The sequence below is a fragment of the Coturnix japonica genome, chromosome 4, assembly GCF_001577835.2.
Source record: "Coturnix japonica isolate 7356 chromosome 4, Coturnix japonica 2.1, whole genome shotgun sequence".
Taxonomy (NCBI): Eukaryota; Metazoa; Chordata; class Aves; order Galliformes; family Phasianidae; genus Coturnix; species Coturnix japonica.
Window position 1 is genome coordinate 12,912,406 of NC_029519.1, and position 22,964 is coordinate 12,935,369.

Sequence of the window (22,964 nt, forward strand, 5' to 3'; positions counted from 1 at the left end):
TTTTATCTTCCCTTTTCTCTTTTCTCCTTCCACGACTGTTAGACAATTGGTTAGCTGTGAGTGATGCCATCTTGCCAGGCTGACTGTGCCTTGTGGAAAGAAAAGCTTGCTTGTGGGTTAACATTAATGTTGTTTTATGTGCCTGATCTGTGAGATGTGTGCCATATGTGAATTCCTACTCTTACAGTCACAGATAGTAGGAAGGAAATGAGAAAGGCCTACTTGAGACAGAAAGCAAAGAGGCCATGTGGATTGAAGGAAAAAGCAGGAATGTGGACAAATTTTGTGCAGCTTTGTTAGCTGCAAGTTGAAATGCTGCAGTTTACTCAGATTTTTAATAAAACAATATGAATAATGTGTGCAGGATCTTTGATTTGATGATCTTTGGGGATGCAAGTGGTGTCTGAGTCAGGTGTTAATCCTACTCATCCGCTTATAATGGAAGGTGGGTTGAGTCTGCTTGTAAATCTGTCATTTCTTGTCAGAAGAATAGCACTTGGCACAGTATTGCAATCTGAAGTATGCTTTGAGTACTCAGAATGAGACTTGGAATAGCCACAGAGTAGCAGTTACAGATTTGGGATCTGAATACATTCGAGTCATGTGCACAGAAAGCAACAACATTTCAACTGCTTCGACTTGTAAACCAGAAGGCTTGTTTCTATACAAAGTAGAATCTGAGGCTTCAGCTTTTTAGTGGCATCCTACCACTTTTCACTGGGTCTTTTTGCTTCATTCTTTGCTGCACAAATTAAATCAAATGTGATTTTCTTTCACAAATCTGAGAAACTGTTTTCTTGCTCTGCATAAGTCTTCAGAATCGCATACACATACATGCCTCTTCTTATCAGTGTTGTTTTCATTGTTAGCTTGGCTGTGATACACCTATCAGAGATCTACTAAGCCCTAGTAATGATACTGTCATTAATCTACAGACTAAATACTCTGCCCCCCAAGCAGAGATGGTTTTGGACACTGCATTGTTTTAAAAGATGAATTATTGACAGTTCACACTTTTAAAGCTACATTTGCAACTAGAAGTGGCTACAGGATGGTTACCTGGAAAGCAGCAGTCTGATAAGCTACTGAGTAAGGTGGTATTTCCCTCCCCCTTTTCTTTCTTTTGATGTTGTCATTGATGTTTTTCCTTACTAAAATGTACTTTAATAGCGATACTGCCATTTGTTATTCTGAATTCCCTCTGAGTCAGTTCCTCACAGATATTATTTATGAATTTGAATAAAGGCTCGTTGAAATGTAATTGTTTATTTCCCTTCAAGGAATTTTCTTGTGGGAAAGATGAAAGCCTGTATCACTTATCATATCTCTCCCTGTCAGCTAATTTAGCGAGAACATATGCTAGACAACACAGAAAAATAGTAAATGTCAACTTCAAACATTCAAGATCGAAGCTTAAAAAGATTTCACATCTTCGTTTACATAAAGAGCTGCAATACTAACAGGCACAACACTGGTTGGATGTAAAAGCAGGCAGGAATAAAGAAAAGCCTTTAATGTGCGAGACTAACAAGACTAACAGTTCTACATTTTAATTACTTTACCCACATGGAAGTTAACAGGTGAAACTGTACTGTCAGGAGCTGGTACACGTTGAAGATGCATCTGAGAAATGGAAATACATTTATTTGCAGGTTTGTGTGTTAAATGAGTAAAGGAATTCTTAGAAGATGTTTGGAGTTTAGGAAATTCATCCTTGTGTTTATGTCGTGGGTTATTTAGCTATTTTTCAATTCTTGAGGCATTTGCCCTATTATATGTCCTGTGCCAGCACCATATCATTGCTAAGTATAACAAAAGGCATTTCACAAAGAACAACACAAAGTGTTTTTCTTGGAAGTTCAGCCTCAACAGCATTTTTTCTCACCATTGACTTCCAAGTCAAAATATTATGCTATTAACATAATGCACACTTACACATGCTTATATCCACAGCAATTCAATAATCCACCAGCACTGAGCTAGTCTTGCTAAAAACCAGACTAAAATAGAAGGTGATCTCTGAAACTCCTATAGGTAGCCTTCAAGATGCTTCTCATGCTGATGTCTCAGGAAAATAGGTAAATAAATAAATTAAAAACAGTCAGAGAATCAAATCAGGCCTGAAGCTCATTGTCATATTAGTGTTACAAGAGCTGTTAGCCTGGTTTGTGTTTGTTAATTTTACCCGTGGCTGATATACACAGTTGGTTTGTGATTCCTTAAGCCTACACAGGGAGACCTGTGCAGGGAGAAGAGTCTATGCTTTCCAGGACATGGGACATAACATGGATAACAAGGAAGAGAATTAAAGATTAAGAAGGTAAAGCTGCATGCAGACTCGGAATGTAGATCAGTGCTTAAAATAAGAATTGTTTTTTCAGAATTAATTCCAGAATGATAAATTGCCCATCAAAAGCCTGAGACACACAAGTACAGTTGCAGCTTATTCAAGGTCAGTAAATCAAATTTCTCCTATTGAATAGAGCTTTTCCAGGCAATTAACCTCTTGAGGAAACTTCAGTAACCAGTGTGACCTTCAATCACATCCTCAAATTGGTAAAAAGAATGCCAGTCTCAAATGCACTGTATCTGTTTTCTGCTGTTGGTACTGCACAAGATATTAACAGAGGAAACAAAACAACTACTGTCAGGATGATGCAAGAGAATGAAGTTGATCTGTAAGTAAATTTTTCACACCTTTAAAGGCAGAAGTAAACACCTTGAATGGGGTTGTGGAGGTGAGGCCTTACCATGCAAAAAGCTAAATAAAGGATTATCAAACTACTACATCACAACTTGTTTTGTATTTACGAAATTATAAAGTCAAGTATGGCATGCTTCTAGGATGACTAGGAAAGAGACTGTTTTAGATCACCATGATGAAAATAGACAGTGAGTACATATATGTCTCTTGGATGGTCAGAGACTAGTAGAAAATCAGGATTTTTCGGATTTGAACCTCACATGACTCACATTTTTCGGATTTGAGCCTCACATGAGACAAAATCATATTGAATTTCTTTGCTTTTGACAGATCTTGTAAAGATACTATATGGAACAATGAGCCCTCTAGTGGTTGTTCACCGCTGACATCCTCTAATAATAATGCTCTAATAATAATAATGCTCTATGTTAACTAATGTAGTTAAAATCTTGTTTTCAGTAGCAGCACAACTTGTGGTGTTTTAACTCTTGAGGATGTTGCCATCACGTTTCTAAACATGGGAAATGAAATAATACCAACTGGATCAGTTCAGTTCCAGTGCCTGAAATGATTCCAGCGATGACAGAGTATTTGGTCACTGGGAGCTCGGCAAGGGCCTAAATATATCAAGCATTGTTTTCTTCACACATATAGATAGAACAAATTCTGGAGAAAACATTCAAAGTTTGCAGAAAGGAAGGAAGGAAGGAAGGCATTGTGTGCTCTCCTGTTATTGCTGAGAGAAGGAAATAGATCTAGCAGTTCTCTAATGAGAGGGAGCAGAAAGAAGTCAGCTCTAAATTGCAGCAGTCACTGGTCTGAAACTGGTGATAAATAACCTAATTTAAGTATTCCTGAAACATGTAAGGACTGAATTTTATGAATGCACTGACATGTAAATATAAGAGGATTTTTGCTTAGGCCAATGCAATGAAAATTGGTTAAAAGAAACAAAATAGCCATTCTCTGCCTTTAATCCCACCTCAGCATTCATCTGGGTCCTGTAGCCAGAAGTTCCTTTATTCCTACTACATCTAATGATGTATGCTAGCAGCTTTTGGTGATGCAGTGGGAAAGCTGAAAGGGTTGTGGTTTTTTTTTCAGGCTGGTTGTGTTGTGACTTTTATACAGAACAGCACCTTTCATTTTCTTATTCTGTTTTATGGGTCTTGGAAATACTTACCTCTGAGCTCTCTGCATTTATTAAGGCTCAGAGTTTGTGCCTTGTATGTTTATAGGTGCTTTAATTGTTCAACTGATGAAGTGCATCACACTTAGGGCTAGCTGCTTGTTTTCTCCTATGTGATTGCAAGGAAGACTTTTTCCTTGCTCTCAACCTTGACACAAACTTTTCCTGCCAGGACACGGGCGCAAGGCTGCAGTACTCACTATAGCCACGTTACCCAGTAGCTTGTATAGGACTCATTAACTGATTTCTCCTTTCATAATGGTGAAAAGAAACACCCAAACTATTTTCTTAAAACAAAGCATCCTTAAACAGGAAAAGGAGGAATGGAATTAGCAGAAACTGTACAGTGGGTGCATAGCCCAAAAGGAATTGTTAGAACTCTGGAAGCACATAACTAAAAACTTTGTCCAACAAAGAGGAAAAGAAGTAACAGAAAGATATCTCAGCTTGAAAATATTCATGTAGTTCATGTTTTCAGATCCATTTGCTGCTGTTTATGAAGCCCAAGCAGTACAGATGTCAGCAAGATAAGCAAAGAAATCTCCAGATATTGACTTACACAAAAAGAACAAGGTATATCTTTCTCATATTTGGATACTATCACTGAAAATTAAGCAAATTAAACAATATATATTTTAAATATATTTGTACAATTGATATCTTTACCTGTGGAAATATTTTCACAGAATACATTGCTACTATTAGGCAGGGAGGTGATATTGCATAGAAGGAAGTGCAGCATAACCTGCATGCTTACTTAATTGGTGTCATTAAAATCATAGCCTGTATTCTGATAACTATTTTGTAATCCAAAAGAAACCTGACAAACAATTCGAGTGGTGCATAATCAAACTCAAAGCATTCTGCTGATACAGTTCCAACCACGGTGTAACTTCATACCAAAGCACTGATTTCTTTGCTGAGATCCTAACGCTACCTAGAATTTTTCAATGTCTTTTGGTTGGATGGTTTTGATAGCTGGCGCATCTGCTCCTGCTCCCATTAAAATATGAAGCAAAAAATTGTGCTGTCACAATGATATGGGAGAAATATGTCTATACTTCAGTCTAAACTTTGCTGGATAATACCCTTATGTGGGATTTCTAAGGACTGAGGAGGGATCTGATCAGTGTTTATAAGTATCTATAATAGGGTGGTGGGAGGCAAATGGATGAGGTCAGGCTCTCCTCAGTTGTGTGCAGTGATAAGGCAAGGAACAACAGCCTAAAGATTGAACTTAGGAAGTTCCATACAAATATGCAGAAGAACATGGTGTTAGAGTACCAGACTCCACAAACAGAAATTACTTACTCTCTTTCTCATATTCCTATTTTTTCTCTTTCATTGGTATTATATTTATTGTTTTATTTTATTAAAGGATAAAAGCCCCATCATTCTCATGAGCTTGTGCAAAGAATCTTAATCGGTGCATATAGAAGCTCAAGCTCACATTGTGAAATAGGACATTTGTGATGATCTGTCCTCTTGAACCTTTCTGCTGTACTCCAGAAGTCAGAAGTTCAAGGAAGACACTTCATTCAGGGAAGAAAATTACAGTGACAACATAGGAAGCTACTAATATTCGTATGGCTTAACATATCAGTTCTCATTTATTTAACTGTCATAACCTGACTATTTTCCAGTTTTTCTCCCTAGTAGTTCTCTTCCTTCTTTCAAATGAAATATCAATGATATACTGTAAGAACTATAATTTCTAAAATAGTTTTATGGAACTCATTTTCTGGGCCATAAGAACATGAGCAGTCAGTTTCTTCCTGAATTTCATAAATATATTCTGATCTGAAACAAGTGCAGAAATGCGAATGGACCTGTTAAGGTCCCAGGTGTTAGTAAAAGCAAATGGTTAATGCTGGGCCGGTGAGCATGGAGAAGTGCAGGCACCAGTTACTGATAATAAAAATAAACGTGCACAGCAGGTGGCAGCACAGTTCCTGCTTGATATCAGCTTCATCTGTACCTTGGAAAAGTGTCTCCAGTCTCATACAAGTTGCTGCTATTAAACAAATTTCCCTCCCTTTATAAAAGCAGGTGATTTTTAGCAAAGAACTAGAAATAGTCTGTGTCACTGCTGTACAATGACAGCACTTTCTGAAGTTGCATGCAGCAGAACTCACTGTAAGTTTGGGGCAGAGCTTGCTGCCTAGGTACAAGTTGTATCCATGTAGAACAAGCAGGGTACTGCAATGCAGACCCTGAGATATGTCTGTCTGCCTGCTAACAGAAGATTTCCACAGTATAGTTAAACATGTGTAAATGTGCTCTACTGATTTCTCCCTGCTAGTCGGGCCTCCATTGTGATCTCTGTGAATGGGTGATAATAAAGCACGACGCCGATGGACATACATACCACAACATTTCTGAAAGCATTTGTGATGGGTTTGGAAAATGGAATGGAATCCAAACCCACAATTCTAAGTGCACAGACAGAAAAACAAGTAGGAAAGCTCAGCAGGCTTCCTTAAATTGGGATTGCATAGGGCACAAGGTGCTTGCTGTGGGATCCTGCCAGTGATGAGAGTGACCATACTAAACTCCTACAGAGATTATGCTGGAATATTTCTGCTAAACTGCAAGGAGTGTCATAGTCTAAACACTGTAGAACCTAGAGTTTTTAAATGCTTAATCAGCTCCTGAAATGTAATTCCCACATGCTTCTCTCTCACTCCCCTCTTGTCTGACCCTTCAGTGGGGTGTGTGCTGGGGAAGGGGCAGAGGGGAAGAGTTCAAAGCATCTTTGTGAATGGGGTTCTCTGCTTTGAAATACCTTGAATCAGAATTCTCAGAAAGTTGATTCATCACCTCTAAGAGTTGTACTCATTCTGGTTCCAGGTTTGCCTACAAAATTTGATGTTATCATTGAAGGCTGAATATATTTTTTCCTTTTTTCATTTCCTTACCTTGCCTGTGGGGATTTAAAAAAATAATAATAATAAAAAGAGGAATGCTTCTGGAAATGCTTGGATCATTAGTTAAAACTTGACTGCATTTGTTCATAGTATTTTGGGTTAAGGCAGGGATTTTAATCTCGCTTTGCTAAAAGCATTTATTTACTTGGGTGTTTATTTGTCCGGATCATACATTTCAGGACCTGGCTGAAGTATCACCCTACACCCAGGAGACTTACAAGATTATCAGGCTTACTTAGAATTACTGCGGTCCTCCTATGGTGCTGAATATGGTTTGCTTCTTTTAAACGTTTTAATCCAGCATTAGGAGGAATTGCCACCAAGTAACAGTGCAGCACAATACTTAGCCTAATGTAAAATCCTGAGAAGTCAGTTGAAAACTGTTTATTCCTCAAAGCAAAAAAATATTTCAGTCTGTAGACTTTATCTGCTGCAGTCAGCTATTTCTGAGAAAGGAAGTGAACATCAGTGTAATTCTGAACAAGGGTGTAGTCTCTAATTCTCTGTTCTTCTGCAATATTTTGTGAAGTGTTCATGCTGAACTTTCAAACTTCCTAACCGCGTTATAAAAGTCAGAGATGTTCCCATATTCCTACATTCTCTGTACTTCACTGACTAATACTAAGCAGAACTTCAACACAGCACTTTCAAATTTAGCCTTCCAAATTCTAGAACCAAAATAAAATGAGAGGATTTTCACAATCCAGTTTATCTCAGTGTATTTGTTGTCTTGTTTTGATGTTATACATAGCAAGATGATACTTGAGTTCTCTTCTTCCTGAGTCAAGAAAGTCAATGTGAAGCCAAAGTTCCAAATGAGTAAAGATTTGAGTGAAGATTGCTTCACTACGAAATGATAAATGAAATATAAGTTGCAAAATCTACACAGTTACTACCTACAAATGTCTTACAGATCCTTCAGGTATTGTTTTCTAAAATCATTCCCATTAACATCTTTGAACATAGACTCAAGTGACTTGACATTCACATTTACTCACTGATAGAGTAAGCTGGAGTGACTTTGTAATGGGGAATGATCAGATACAAAATAATTGTGGATAGAGAGCAGAAAGAAAAATGGGAAAGAGTTAAATGACATTATGTGCTTCGTGAGTCTCTGTATTATAGAATTTAATGTACGCTAAGAGAAATTTCCACATAAGAAGGAATGAACTTACTTCACAAGTCAATAGAGTCATGGCTGGAAGCAGTAATGAAAATAATGTTTGAAAACCTGGTAAGAGATGGGATGGCTCAGGCTGTTTGTCTGCTGACTATAAGATATGTATCATTCCTCTGGCTATTTTGGCATTACCTATTAATTTCCTCAAATTGCGACAAGTCTTTTACCTGAAAGTTCTTCCGTTGGATATTAACAAAGAAGTGAAGTTATCTAGGTAGCATGGGCTAAAGCTGAAACTCCACCAGCATCGTCTTTCTCAACCAGCATTGTCCATTAAGAAAATGGGTCTGTAAGTGATACTATTCACCTAAACAAAAAAGAAGCTGTTATCGTGGCGTTGGTCAGCTGTGTGTGATACCAATACCTGGGCTGCCCATACAGATAATGCGGTGGTGTCCATTTTCAGGCATATCTGAATCTTGAGTGTAAGAACTGCAGAGGCACAGGAGACCTCAGAAAGCAGCCCTTCCCCTTCAGCTCTTTTCCTCTAAATATTCACAACTAGGTTTCATTCACGGGCATTTAGTTCTGTAACTACAACAATCCCAATTATTTCTGCAATATTTTGCATATGTGGTACCATGAATAAATTAAATTACTGACCCTGGAATTAGAGCTACTGACAGAAATGAAAGCATCATCATTAGAACTGCTGTATAAATGAAGCATATTCTGTTTAACTTCTCATACATCATGTTATTTATACTAAAGATTACATAAAACATACACATGTGCATACTATATTATTTTATATTATTTGTATACTATATTTATTTTATAAATGGAAACAGGTCAGTTATGACCTGAAGATTCTGGCAGTGAAGCTACCATGCAAAAGAAATGTTGACTCATTGACTGGAAAGTGCTATTAAGAATACAGGAAATTGTTACTCCAGCATCTTTATCCATGTAAGCAAGAGCCCACTTGGATGAGTAAGAGCCTCATCTGTGGAAGAGGAGAGGTAAAACTGCGTGAGGGCCACATTTTGTGGGTGGCTTTTAAAGTGTTTGGCAAAGATGACCAAGAAAATGAAATCATATTGTCTGTTATGGACTGATGGGAATCAGGGTTGATTGCAGGGATCAGTCAACCTGCAAAGAAGGTAGTTGCACTTGAAAATACAGGACTGAACGTTTTATTGCAAAGACAGAATGAAAAGATGACAGTTCCAACAAAACGCAGACATTTTGACAAGCGAGGTCAATGAGATTCTCCTATGCTTTCTATCTTGTAAATTATGGTGGGAAGGATGGAAGCTGCAAGGCTATCTTATAAGGACTCCCTCACAGGTTCAGGAACAAGCTGAAGCAGAAATGCTGGTGCTTGTTAGGGCAAACTGACAACTTGCTCTAAATTAGACAGGGTATGCAGAATAGTTTAAGACTGCAAGACTACCCAGCTTCTTTAAAGCATATGTAATACTAATGTCCTGGGGCTGTGAGTTTTGTATGTGGCTCCGTAATTGCATCCTCTGGGCACAGAAATCTCTCCAAACAAAAAGGGATCAGTTTGTTCTGATTTGTGTAAGGATATGACCAAATGTTCCAAGTAGCATTTACAGTCTGATTTCAAAGATCACATAAAGGAGCCCACAGTAAAAGAAAAAAATTACGAGACTTGTATAAATACATTGCAATATTTTTCACCAGAAACTCTCTTAGACATGAACTTACATGAATAATTAAAGGAGTTCAGTCTGCCAGTGCCGAGTACTAAAAGTATGTTCCTGTTTTTTGCTTTAAGAAATAGATCGTCTGATAAGAAAGAAAAGTACTATTTTATTTTAGTGTATGGTTACACTATTATTACATAGGGAGCCAGTTTTCTAAAATAAGTATTTCTCTGTGCATCAAAACCAGTTTTGGACACAAGACTATGTCTGACCTTCATGCAAATCTGCTGCTTTATATTTGTCCCCCAAACCTGCAGGAACAACTAAAAGTACATGAGCAACAAGTTGAGTAACTCTTATCTCATCACCGTTACTTCTCACATTACAAATTCCGAGAAATACGTGCACATGTAAGAACTACTTACATGGGAGTGCTGTAGAAGATACATTTTGTGCCTGACTATTACACAGTCTTCTGAAGTGGATTTGAAGTGGCAGTCAGTCCGCAGACACACACGAATAGGACTTGAGTATTTCTTTTCGTCACATCAGACTTTTATAAAAACAAAGCTCAGGTAACAAAATGAAATGAAGTTCAGGTGAATGGGTAGTTACCATTTTACTACATGGGTTCTAAATTTAAGGAGAGGAGAGAGAAAAAGGTATTGATTAGGAGGATGGCCTTGCTACTACTATCAAGACAAGCTTCTGCTTGTCATATAAGTGGACACATATAAGTGGAAACTCTGTTGAGGTCCAAAGACCTGAATTTTAGTGTTTGCTCTAATGAATACTCATAACAGTGGGGCTTTACAGTATTTTTTAATAAACTATACATGAAGACATGAAGACAACAGTGAAACTCCTTTCTCCTTTGATTGCTTCTCAGTGGTAGTGTAGATAAAAGCGCTGATTTGATTTATGTTTGTTAAATAAGGTGCCCACTTGGACAGCAGAATCCACACACACACACACAAATGTGACAGTGTGTGTTCCCACAGCTACAGCACGTTGAAGCATACAGGACAGTACATAAGGTCTCTGAAGTGCTGCAGATATTTAGGTCTCATTTCATTGCAGTTACCTTGGTCATACTGTGAGAGACTGTCTCCCTTGCTGCCTAAAAGGCAGATATTTATTTACTACCAGTCACTACCTCTGGAGGAAACAGTAGCTAAACTCTGCATGGCAATTAATGTGATGTTCTATAGAATACGTACGTTATGTCTGTTTCTGTTTCATGCAAGGAATATGGCTTAAAAACAAAGATTCAATTACGTAATGTAAGCACATATTCAATGTTTGCAAGTTGCTTGAAAGTTACATACATCAAGACTTCAGAATGAGGTCAGGTTTGTATAGAACAGAGTATCAAAAATGATAACAGTTTTTCAGTTCAGGAGACCCACTCACTTCCCACCTCTTCCCCAATAGCACGCTGTATGTTGGCTGCAGATAATAAAAAATAATCAATCCTTATGCAAACTATACAAATTGGTTATTTGACGGCAACTGCTATAAGCAGATTTGCATGTGGTTTGCCAGTCTGGTTTAATGTATAACAGTAAGAAGAGAATTGAACAAGCTTGAACAAAAAGTATCAAAGAAAAAATTAGATCAAAAGTGGGCCCCTTTTCTTGAAACACCACCCTGTATTTATAAAGCCATTTCCCAGTTACCACCTACTTGAAATTCCTCCTTGAAGTCAATGATCCTTTCTATCACGTTTGTTTGTCTGAATTCTATGTTGTTTGTGCTGTGTTTTCTTTTAAAGCCTAAGTCGGTGTGAAAAGAGCTAGAGTGAACAACGGGATATAACCCCTGTTAGAAGGAGATGACATAGAGATCAAACATGCTTCAGCTTTTGTTTTAATCACACACCCTAAGTTAATTAGCAGGAACACAACTAAAAACCTTTACTGGCCTAAGACAAAATCGAGACAACTTTCTTAGGAGCCCTGGCTACAAAATGCAAAGGAAGTTCATGTGCGAAATTCCTCTTGTTTTGATTCTGACTGTATGTTCCGTGAAGAAACACGATTGCATCAAAAGAAATACTTGATTTCACCAGTCACTGCTCCTAACATAAATAAACTGCCCACGAGTCCTCAAATACTGATTTCCTACTTAGATTAAAAGAGCCAACGTTATGCAATTCTCTTGCTGAAACAGGAATGAGGTGAGAAACTGTTGGCTATGTCAGAGGTTTCATCTCACTGTAGATGAAAAGCAGAGATCTTCTAGATTGGCTTTGTCTCTCTCCAGCATAACTTTCTCTTGCTTCTTTTTGACCTTGCTGGTAAGTGTGAAGAGTAGAGGTGGTACAAAGCAGTGACACTGCCTGGGAAGTTCTGTTACGCTGATAACACTTCACACAAATCATTGCTGGTTTTTAGCTACCAGGAGGAGACAAAGCAGTTGCGACAAGGGGAAAAAAAGAGCCCTTTCATTTATATTGGGTTTTAAAGATAGTGTGACATACTGTTATGTAAAGGCAATTTTTATTTTTGGTTGTACATTCCCAGAATATCTGCAGAGTAGTTTCAGCCCTCTCCTAATGACTGTAAGCTTCCTGACAACAGGTTTGCTTTTCTTAGCTACCTTTTTGGAAGGCTTTGGAAGTATTCTGCTTATCCTCAGGGTATTGTTGGTCAACCCCAACTTAATGTTTATTTACAGAGAGCAAATAAACCTGTTTCTGATTTCCTTTCAGCAGAGGATGTTTGAAAGTTTTTGAAGAATTTGTTTAAAAGTAACTATTTCTTATGACAAATAAAAGGGCATCTGCTACATCAGGGAAACCAACTTAGCTGAAACTATCAGTTTGACTTATTTGTTTGCCCTTTTAAAAGCAAATAAAACTCCCAAGTCCTTGGTTGGACACTTAGATTATATCATCCTAAAGTCAGGCTCCTTGTAACTATTTTTGCCTGGTATAAGGTACCTTGCTGTGGTTTAACCCAGCAGGTGCCTGAGCACCACAGTCGTTCTCTCAGTCCCCCTTTCCCAGTGGGATGGGAAGAAAAATGGGGGGGAAAAAAAACCAGAAGCTGTGGGTTGAGATTAAATTACTTATTAAAATAGAATCTAGGAAAAGGTGCTGGGCTTTGACCATCTACAACAATCTGACTCACAGCTGCATCAGAATACCATCCTTTCTCATAACTACCTACAGGAAAGAGCAGTTCCCTCCTGGGTTATCTAAATATCCAGCCCACAGCAGAGGCAGCCATGTATCTCTGTGAGTAGGAAGGGCTCTTTGTCATCCTGCTTCAGGGACAGCTGCTAGCCCAGTCCTAATAAAACTGTCATCGGGCCCTTCAGGCACAGGAAAAGGTCAGAGGGAGAGGAATGTGGAGGACATACCTCCTGTTTAACAGGGCCACTGAGGGAGTTAAAAAGGCAGGACTGGGGAGGGCAGAGTACTAGGATCAAAGGCTTAGAAATCATTCAAGGGATGGATGTTTTCTTGAGCATGGGAGACATGGGCACTGAACCTGAATGTCACTCAGCAGGGCTCTGCTTGACAACATGAGCAGATACCAGGAATCCCCACTGACCTTCTCCCTGTGGCACACAAGCCTGGTTCGCCCAGGGCCAAGATGAGGTGTCTGAGGTCCTATGCCTGCTGAGGTCTCCTTTTTGGCAGGGCATGAAGAAAGAGCTGCAGTCAATAGGAAGGCACAGCCCAGAGTGCTTGAAACTGATTGTTTAATGAGGGGTTCCTTCCTGAGAGGTTACTGGCCACTGCTGGGAGCAGCAACAACACAGTGTGGTCCGGGTTCTGACCTAGCACAGCCATCCTGGGGCTCTCAGCACAGACACAACATGCTTATTTGCCCACCATGTTTCTACCCACCTTCATTAAGTCAAAACCTAAGCTTATAGGAGGTATAAAATAGTTCACTTAGCGAGTCACACACAATGAAAAATAATGGGAGGACAGGCTAACACATCTGTTTTAGTTGGCTAAAAGAAAAAAGAAAGTTTGTAGCGTGTCTGTAAGTTTGTTTGCCTGACCTTCCCATAACGCAGAAAGTTTAGATCAAAAAATATCTGGTCTGCACGAAGCACATCTGCCCTGAGGCATCTTGCACAACCCTTCATTAGCCATGACCCGCCAATAAAGTAAACGATGAGGTTTGAAACAAATTGCAACTAAGTGAGAGCAGTGAGGCGCTGCCCCCAAAAAGCAGAGCAAAACCCACAGTCACTGCTCAGCCTCCACGCGAGGAAGTGATGCACTCTGTGCTTTTCTAAGAAGCACTGAACACAACACCCACACTGCACATTCTGCTGCTGCCTCAAGCTGCTGGCTCCTGCCAGGTGCCGTCTTTTATAGGAACAAGCACTTGTTACCAAACGCAGCCACTGCCAGCTTTTCCATCCCTCACACATCCCATCCCGCTCCATATGGGGTGAGGGAGGACCGTGCTGGCCTTCTGACGAGAGCATGGCATGTTTTCCCTTCTTAACATGTTCCCTTCTTAACACAGGGCCCTCGGCTCATCCTGGCGGTGTCCCAGCCCCAAATTTCGGCAGGACGAAGGTCTCGATGGCCCGGCCTCACAGAAGCGGGGCCCCGACCCGCGCTCCCCCCCCTTCCTCCGGGCGGCGCGTCAGCAAGGAGGAGGAGGGCTACACGGCTACACGGCGGCGCGGGGGCTCGCTCCTCCTCCTCCCGCTTCCCCTCGCCGAGCCTTCTCCCCTCCCTCCCGCTCTCAGCCATTTTAGCAGCCGGCCGAGCCGCGCTCTCCGCTATAGCAGCGCGGGGCCGGAGCCGGGTGGGCTGAGCTGAGGTGAGCGCACGCGGCGCAGCGTAACGGCCGGCGGGGCCCAGGTCGGGCCGCCCGCCAACCCGGGGAACGAGGTGAGGGGCGCCGGGCTGCGGGCTGACAGACATCGCGGGCTGACATCGGGGCTGCGGGGCTCGGCGCTGCCCCCCGCCTTCACACCGGGGGTGGGACCGCCTGGGAGGGGGCGGGCGGGTCAGCTGAGGTGAAGCGGGGGTTACGTGGGGTCAGAGCGCGGCGGCAGCTGCGGAGGGAAGCGCGGGGTGCTGGCTGCCCTGCGGGGCTATAGGGAACGGCCAGGGCCTGAGCGAGGCCGCCGGCTGCGTTATCTCCTCCCTCGCCCCCTTCCCCCCCCCCCCAAGCCGATGCAGAAAAGGGGTGGGCTCAGGATGTGGTCTGATGCTGATGTAGGACGCTCAGCAGTCCGGGCAAACGTGATTCGTGGCTGCGCACAGCGCGTGTTCCGTTTCATGGCATAGGAGCATCTACTAAAGGACGGCAATGAGGCGGCTAAGGGCTTCTGTTCTATCCCTGCTGGGGCTGAGCCCTGCCCGTAGCAGCCTGAAATCCCCGCCTGCCCCATGGGTTCGCTCCCTACCCATAGGGTGAGGGTGTGCAGAAGCCTGGTGATCATCAGGTTAAAGATATTATCTCGTTCTAACTTAGATTTTTTTCCTTTTGGACTGTTATAGCATAAAAATGCAAGCTCGGTATGCTTTGTCAATGAATATTAAAGACTAATTCGTATTTATAGCCTTGCCAATTCCCAGTGCTGAAACTGGCAAATAAAGCTGCAAGGAGCAATTAGAAACAGCTGATTCTCTGATATTTTTGGTCCTGCACTCGAGATGTCAGGATTTGTCATCACTCACTGACTGCACTAATTACAAGAGGGGATTATTTTTCTCTGCTAACGTGAAAAACCTTAATTTCTAAACAAGCAGATCCCCAAGCTGTTGATTCCCCTGAAACAAAACCCATCATTAAGAGTTCCCTAGTTATGGAAAAATAGGACTGGTTGTTTTTCACATTCTGGTTCATCTGAAGTTTGCCTTTAATACAACACTACAAAAGCCTTAATTATTCTCACACCAAAGTTATTCTAGTAACTATGCGTTTTTAGCATCCTTCTCATTTGATGCCCTTCACTGTGGTCATAAACTATGCCATTATTTAAATACACAGCGGATGAGGCAGGTTTCCTCCCCCCAGCCTCAGGGTGAATCCTGTGCTGACGTTCACGTGCTGGGTGCTGACAGGTTTGCATCTCATGGAAACTTGCCTTATCAGTAACACCGCACACAGTGCGCGCTGTGTGGGCAAATGGCAGCATTGCCCATTGTCTGAGCAACCCAACACTCAGCAGTGATGGTCAGTTCTCAGTGTAATAAGTTACCAGTGCTCCCCCTTTCTATCAAGAAAGCTATGCTGCAGCCCTTCTGTATAACCCTGGAACTGAGGACAATCATTAGATACAAACGTATTCCGAGTGATGTCAGGATCCACACCTGCTAAAACAGATGCACCCTATTGAACTGCTTTAACTGAAGCTGATACACAGGTGAGATATTTAAACAGTAGTATAAGCCAAGTAAACACGGGCAATCTATTGAAGTTAATCATTAATACAAAGGTAGTTATTGTGACCAAACTGCTCTCAGTGTGAACAGTGGGTGCTTGTTGGTCAGAAAAGTGTTTTTAAAAAGAAATTACTGAAGCTAAATAGAGTTGGAGTTAATAAGTAAGGGAAATATGCAATAAGTGTGTGGTCACTGATCTTTAGAGCATGGGTCTCATCAGGAGAAAGGGAAGTTTTCATCTCCCTGACTTTACAGCTTTGTTCCATCTGTTCATGTGTTGGGTTGTTACTTAGACGGTACGATGTCCAGATGTTCCTTTTAAAGGAAGACACACTGTTGAATTTCCCTGTATGGTACAGCAGCAGGGAACGACAACTGAGTCTTTGTTTCAATCACCTCGCACCTCCTCTCCCTGCAACATGAGCCACTGTCACCTTTCCTTCTGCAAGGCCCCAGGGAAATGGACAGGTCCTAAGGGGAAATTTAAAGGGATGCATTTCATAGCATCATTTGAGTTGAAAGGGACCTCTACAGGTCACCTGGCCCAACTCCCCTGAACAGGGGCATCTGCGGACATCTCCTTTTTTGGTAGAATATGCTTTACTGCAGACAGGAGTTATTAATGCTTTCTTATTGCTTTTCTTTGTTTTTCCATTTTCAGAGGAAAAGGAAGCTAGGCTTATCCGTAATTCACTGGCAGCAATAGCTGTGTGTTTCCTCAAAATCTTGAGCTCTGTGAGCGGGCATGTGAAAATGAAAGCCCAGCACAGCACTAATTTCTTCTGTGGCCGCTTGCTCACAGGCCAACTTGGGTCACACTGAAACCTACACACTTGAAGTGGCGTGACAGGTTTCTCCCTTTTGCTTCTTCGGAGCTGGGCCCTTTCTTACTGGTTGCTTTCTGCATTCTGGGGGCTGACTCTCCCAGGTGGCTCTCAGACAGTCAGGACATGCTGGAGCCATGAGGAGCTTTCACAGGTTTTATGTGAAGCCAAACTGAAAGACACTTAGAGAATAAGGCTCGCATTGTAAAGAGGAAGGCTGTCTGTTTGCCAGGATTGCTCTGGAGATGTGGTTTCAGTTTTCTTTTTCACAATAGATACTTAATGTGATCTGCATTGACCTGCTCAGCCAAGATCAACAAAAGTAATGGACTGAACCTAAATAACCTACAGCAGATGTTCTTTCCCTTCTTCTCGGAGCTATCAGTTTCTACCTAATACTTCACTGCAATATTGATTGCAAGATATGGCTTTAATCATATGCCAGATGAGTGTAACATGATTTACCTGACCATATGGGTGATGCAGAGGTTAGGAATGGGTGGGGGTGGCGATTCCTTGTGTTGATGTTATTGCCCTAAATAGGAATCCCTCCCACTCTGCAGGCTGCTGTGGTCATTCACTGCCACAGCTCTTAGCAGCTCTGGAGCCAAGACTGAAGTTGGTGCTGGCTTGAACCTGAACTTCTGCAAAGGTTAAATTTGGTGAGGAATGTGTGAGAGAGGCACGTTGGCACAGTTTGCCAGGGTGTTATTTTACATGTTAAGCTGATGCTAATGATGGTAGAAACCTCTGAGGGACAATGAGCCATTTTTAAGCATGGAAACTGGACTGCACAGTCTTTCTTTGGAAATAGAGGAGCTGTATAAGGAAATGTGGTTGTGGGCATGGAGTTAAGGGGGGAAATGCTTTCATGTAGCCAACATGTTGCCTGAATGATGATTTACTTTTTGTGTGTGAGTTGTTTATGATGGGAGTAAGGGTGGAACTTACGATGCTGTGGCATCACAAAGTTAGCATCTGTTACATTTGCTTTGCTTGTCGATTAATAGCTCTGTAAGGTGAAGGACATAAGAAACTGCTTCCCTCTTTGCTTCAGATAGAGCTGAGGACTTAGGCTTTGTGTTGAAATCAAGAAGTACTTTTTGCCTCAGTAAAGTGTTTTACAAGGAATCCTAGTGCTGATGATAGATCTTAGTGCAATTAATATCAAATCATTGGATGTTGTGCAGCTGGGAGATTGCTGGGCTTCCAAGGGGATATCTTTATCTCCAAGGTGGTGGTACAACAATCCACCAATGACTACAGACTTTACTAATGAAATACCTCCAAATTAATATTGTAATTATTCTGATGTTTTCCTTTTTAACACCGCTTATTGTAGGAAATAAGATAGCAAGTGAATAATGCACTTTACAGAAATGCCCGTGTTCAGAAGACTCCTTCAACATGTATTCAGATTTATAACAAATAGCTGCTAATGACATTTTTAGACTTAGTCATTGTGTTTTCCTTCTGTAGAAGCATGGACAACACATTAAAGAAAAGAAGTTGTTAATGTCCAGCTAATGGTTATATTTTGCAGAATTTCTTCTTAGATATGTACCACAGACGTGATTTATTATTAAAAGATACTTTCTTGATACTGTGCAACCCATTTTCAAGTGAAAACTGTATAGTACAGCATTCTCTGTCCTTGTTCCACTTAGCCAGGTGCCTTACCTAACTGTTCAGCATTCTAAATTTAAGTCACCCTTCTTAATATATGTGACTTTAATTCTAGGAGACACAACAGCAGACTCACATAGCAGGGAACAACATTTTTCTTTTCTCCTTTTAACCCACTGTTCTACACATTACAAGATAGAAGACGTATTCTGAACTGCAACTTAACGGAGCATTGTTCTGTGAGTGTAACTATTCAGTTTCAGCTGCATCTGACAGCTGAGTCAAGCTGTTAGTACCAAACTGTGTGTGTGTGGCAGGGTACACAGTTCTCGTGCTGGCTGTATGGGTCTATCTGGAGTAGCTCTAGGCATATCTTCCTGTTCTTGAAGATCCTAACGGAGAATGAATGGCATGCCAGAATCTGAAACAGGTACTTGAATTCTTAAAATAACAAGATACTTCAGTATAATAAGATTCTTCTGAACTACTTCCAGTGCTGGGGATAGATAATCTTAAGCATTGCAGCCTATGTGAAGAGGAGACAAAGAAGCTGCAGATTCTATTAATCACTCCTTTAATGCTATTTTTTCTGTTGAGCTATTTACTTTTGTAACAGAAGGAACAGAACATCCTGGGGAACAAGTGATTTCTCAGTGATATCCCCTGTGTAACTTCTTCATTTGCAGGCTCTTAGCTGGGCTTGACAGCAGGGCTGTATCCCATCCCTTCTACTCAGCTCCTCTGTCAGAAATGGAGAGCAGCACATCAAATAACTGAATGACTGCCCTGCCTGGTGACTGCCTCCTAAGCCTTCCTGAAGGCCTTGTTTGCACATATTCTGCTCATAGAAGAATATTAGCACAGAGAAGATCAGAATAAATTGCAAGTATGAAATTAAGTATGCAATTTCACAAAGAGAATTTCTTTGTTCAGTGCTGGTTGTTTATAATAAGCTGCTTTCTTTTCTGTTTCCCAATTCAGTCTCTTGGAAAAGAATGTAGGAGGAACTGCAGAAAACAAATAAATGGTTTCTGCAGAGCACACGTGTGCCCTAAGGCACTTCTTTTGTGGCTGTCAGAAAATCTTTGTTTCACAGGAAGAGCAACGCTGGCACCTGTTTGGTTTTCTCTTGAAGTCTGCTTGGGCAAGCACATTTTTCTTATCATCATTACACCTCATTAGCACAAATATTTTTACAGGTAGAAACAGAATATTGATACATCTAGTAGCTTTTCCAGTGATTATATCCCAGCTTGTCCTTTTCATGCTGCAGAGCCCCAGACCTCCTGGACATGTGCAGCCTGCTGTGGGCCCTGGAATGTCCCTGTTCTGCATGGGATTGCATGCCTGCTCAGAGCCATATCAGGCCACGGCATCAAGTGGGCACGCCTGTTGATTCCTGTCTTAGATGTTTTCTTACATTACCTACCGCTGGAGTGCATGACTTATGCTGCTTGGTTCAGCATAACGTGATGTACTTGAAACTAAAATCAATCTCGTGTTGATCTTTTAAAGTGAAAGCTAAAGGTGTGCAGTGGTTTTGAAAACAGAGCAACTTGTTGACTTTACATCCAGCTTATCTGGGTCAACAGCAAACCTTGTATAAGACAGTGTTTGCTAAAATATGAACTTTCCCAAAATAGAAGATCATTTAGTTTGGTGTTTTTGTAGTCATTACTTATCTGGCCAGAAGTCTAACTCAATATCCTAAATAGATTCCTATTTTCTGAATGGTATTATTTGTGTTTCTGCATGCTAGAGCCACTGTACTACTTGAACCAGGAAACGTACTAAGAAAGCTGTGTATAGAGAAACACTGCATTGTAAACAAGGAGTTTTCATCTCCTAATGCTCTGCACACTGAGCGCTCACTGTCTGTCAGGTTAGGTTAGCGATCTACTTGAGCAGGTACTACAAAACATTAGGTCTAACTGTGAACACACTGCTGCACTTCAGTTCTATACATCTCTATGGCAGATGCTACATAGATCTGAGTCTTTCCAAGTCTAAACGAGTGCTGCCTACCAGCTGTACCGTTCAGCTGGTAGAGTTAGGGGAGCTGGAGTTGTGATATTTGCTGATAAGTGGGTGCAGGTGCCTTGCTGAAAAAAACAGTGCATTTTGATGTAGGTGCTCAGATCCACCAAAACACTTCACGTTGCCCAAGCCATCTGCCAGGCGCTCTGTTATCTCCTTCCCAGCAGTTACATATGCTGTCTTTTTTTTTTTAATTTTTAATTTTTAATTATTATTATTTTTAAGATACTGTTGTTTTCAGTTCACCTGAATGAAGTCGTAAATGACTCACTACGTAATCTACTTGCAACAAGCATTTTATCTAGGAAGCAGCCTGTGGAATATCACAGCTTCAGATATTCTAGGTAAGCTGGAAGCTGCATATCACTGCACACTGAATGTTGTTCATAGCAAAACCACAACAACTTCTGAATGAGGGCAGGTAGCTTAAATTCAGCTGCTCATTCTGTCCCATACAACCACACTGAATTAGGAAGACTGCTGACCTTCAATAAATAACATATTGAGCATATTAAACTTTTTTTTTTTTTTTTTTTTGGTATATTAAAATAACCTGTAATCAGTTTTAATAAGACTTTCTGTGCTTGCAAATGATTGATGATGGTTTTGTTGCTTTTTTTTTTGTTGTTGTTGTTGTTGTTTCTTTTTGGTGGCTTTTGTGCTTGCAGCAGGGAGGGGAAAGAGATAAGGGCTGCTTTTATAGTAAAGGTTAAAGTAGGTTGGTGCACCTGCATGCTTTTCTCTAACACAGTACTTCCATGAGCACAATAAGGTTGCAAGAGCAGCAGCTAGTGCTCCTGCATCTGGCCACGAGGGGCAGACAGAAAGGACAGAAAAAGTGGGTGAGAGCTGCTTGTTTCAGCAGTAGCTGTTTTATGCTTGTTTAACTTGCCTACAAAGCTACAGTATAAAGGTGCAAGTAATCCTGTGTCATCTAAACTAAACAGAGGTTGCCGCTTCCTCCTTTGTACTCATGTCTATCTGTCTGCATGAGGAGCTGCTTCAGGTAACTGACCTGACTTTAGAGTCACACGCAAGTGCCTGACTGCTAAATGTGCTGCCCAAGGGAACAGTTCCAATGAGCTCACAGTGGACAGGGGTTGAGATGGCTGCCGTGAACCCAAACGTGAAGACTCTGACAGAAAAGCAGCAGTTCATTGCCCTGTTTTCACTTCTCCGTTGGAAACTCTATTAAGCTGAAGTCATGTTTTTGTGAATCCAGTTATGTAATTTACCTCAACTGTGTATGTATCAGAATTGGCTTATGATACTTAAATGCTCGGATCCCTTTTCTGTTCTTAGCATGACACTTTTACATTCTGAAAACTTAACATGCTCAAAGAATCACAATATTGCGTGGGTCAAGCGTAGCTTTACAGTATTTTTCACAGCTTTGAAGGTTGCATTAAAAGAGAGCTAAGCCAAATCTGCAGCTAGTGGTAATGTCAAATGGCAGCCAAGAGATGTAACAATGTGGGGAGAGTAAAAAGGAAAAAGAAGCAAGAGAGTCTGTCCTGTGGTGCCCGTTGTCCTTTGCACCAAACATAGAAGCAGGAAATGAGCAGGAAGCAGTTTGTCTGTCCCTTGTAGCCCAATGGTTTGTTGTTTGGTACGTTACTTTACATAAAGACAGCTGCATGTACAACTGATTCCTGCTGTGTACTCGCACAGTGCAGTTCCCCACTTGCATGTAGGATAGTTGTTTCTGTGTCATTGTTAGCTAGATGTGTTTAATTTTCATGATGGAAATGGATTCTTTGTTTGTTCCATAAGCATGCAAATAGTTTTGCATTTCTATGAGCTCTGCTGTGTTTAAACAGCTCGGTCAGAAGCACTTTGGTTATGAAGTGCATCTGTGCGTTGAACAAGAGGATGGTGAGGCTAAGGTTGCTGTTTGTAATAACAGCACGGTGAGAAACTGGGAGTTGGAAAGGGTAGGAATGAGATGATGCCTTAGAACACCACAAAGCTCATATGAGTGCGTTACTTGACACCCCAGAGTTGTTGGTACTTGGTCTGTTTGTGGATTATACATTATCCTTGCTCTTCCAGTTCACATCAGAGAAGCTGTATAGGCCTTTCAGTATTTCACTGAAGCTTGGTCTTTAGAGCATCTTTTTCTTAGTAGCCTCCAAATAACAATAATTGATAGTTCTATAAAACTGAGCAGGAAAAAACCCAACGTACTAAGCAGCCTGGGAATTTTAGTCTAACATAAATGAAGATTAAAAACTTGTTCTAGGAAGCAGCTGGTCATGTTATGTGGATGCTCAAAGGTGCTTTGATGAATTATGACCACATACACAGAAGGTTATCTGATATACAGAAACAAACATAAAATTGTCTTCAGTAATAAAAAAGACAATCAGGTGGTGAGCAGTCTCAGTCTGTCTCCCCCCATCTGTCACTGTAAAAATACAGCAGCTACTCAGGTATAACCTACATTCACTTAAAATATCCTATTGTTTGGATATCAATCCTCATTCAG

The 22,964-nt window shown here is 41.0% G+C and overlaps 2 protein-coding genes across 10 annotated transcripts in view; one reads left to right on the plus strand and one right to left on the minus strand.

The window, feature by feature from the left end:
- TMEM164 (transmembrane protein 164) overlaps window positions 1–22,964 on the minus strand; it is a 90,511-nt gene that overhangs the window by 39,290 nt on the left and 28,257 nt on the right. The window lies entirely within an intron of this gene.
- The window catches only part of ACSL4 (acyl-CoA synthetase long chain family member 4), a 32,623-nt gene continuing 23,948 nt past the window's right edge, over window positions 14,290–22,964 (plus strand). For 3 of the 9 annotated variants that reach the window (XM_015860455.2, XM_015860458.2, XM_015860461.2), the window contains exons 1-2: window positions 14,290–14,415; window positions 14,610–14,614. The gene's annotated coding sequence lies outside the window, so the exon portion shown is untranslated. Of the gene's footprint in view, window positions 14,487–14,609; window positions 14,615–22,964 lie in introns of all 9 variants that reach the window. The other 6 variants (XM_015860457.2, XM_015860459.2, XM_015860460.2 and 3 more) reach the window with 4 other exon arrangements.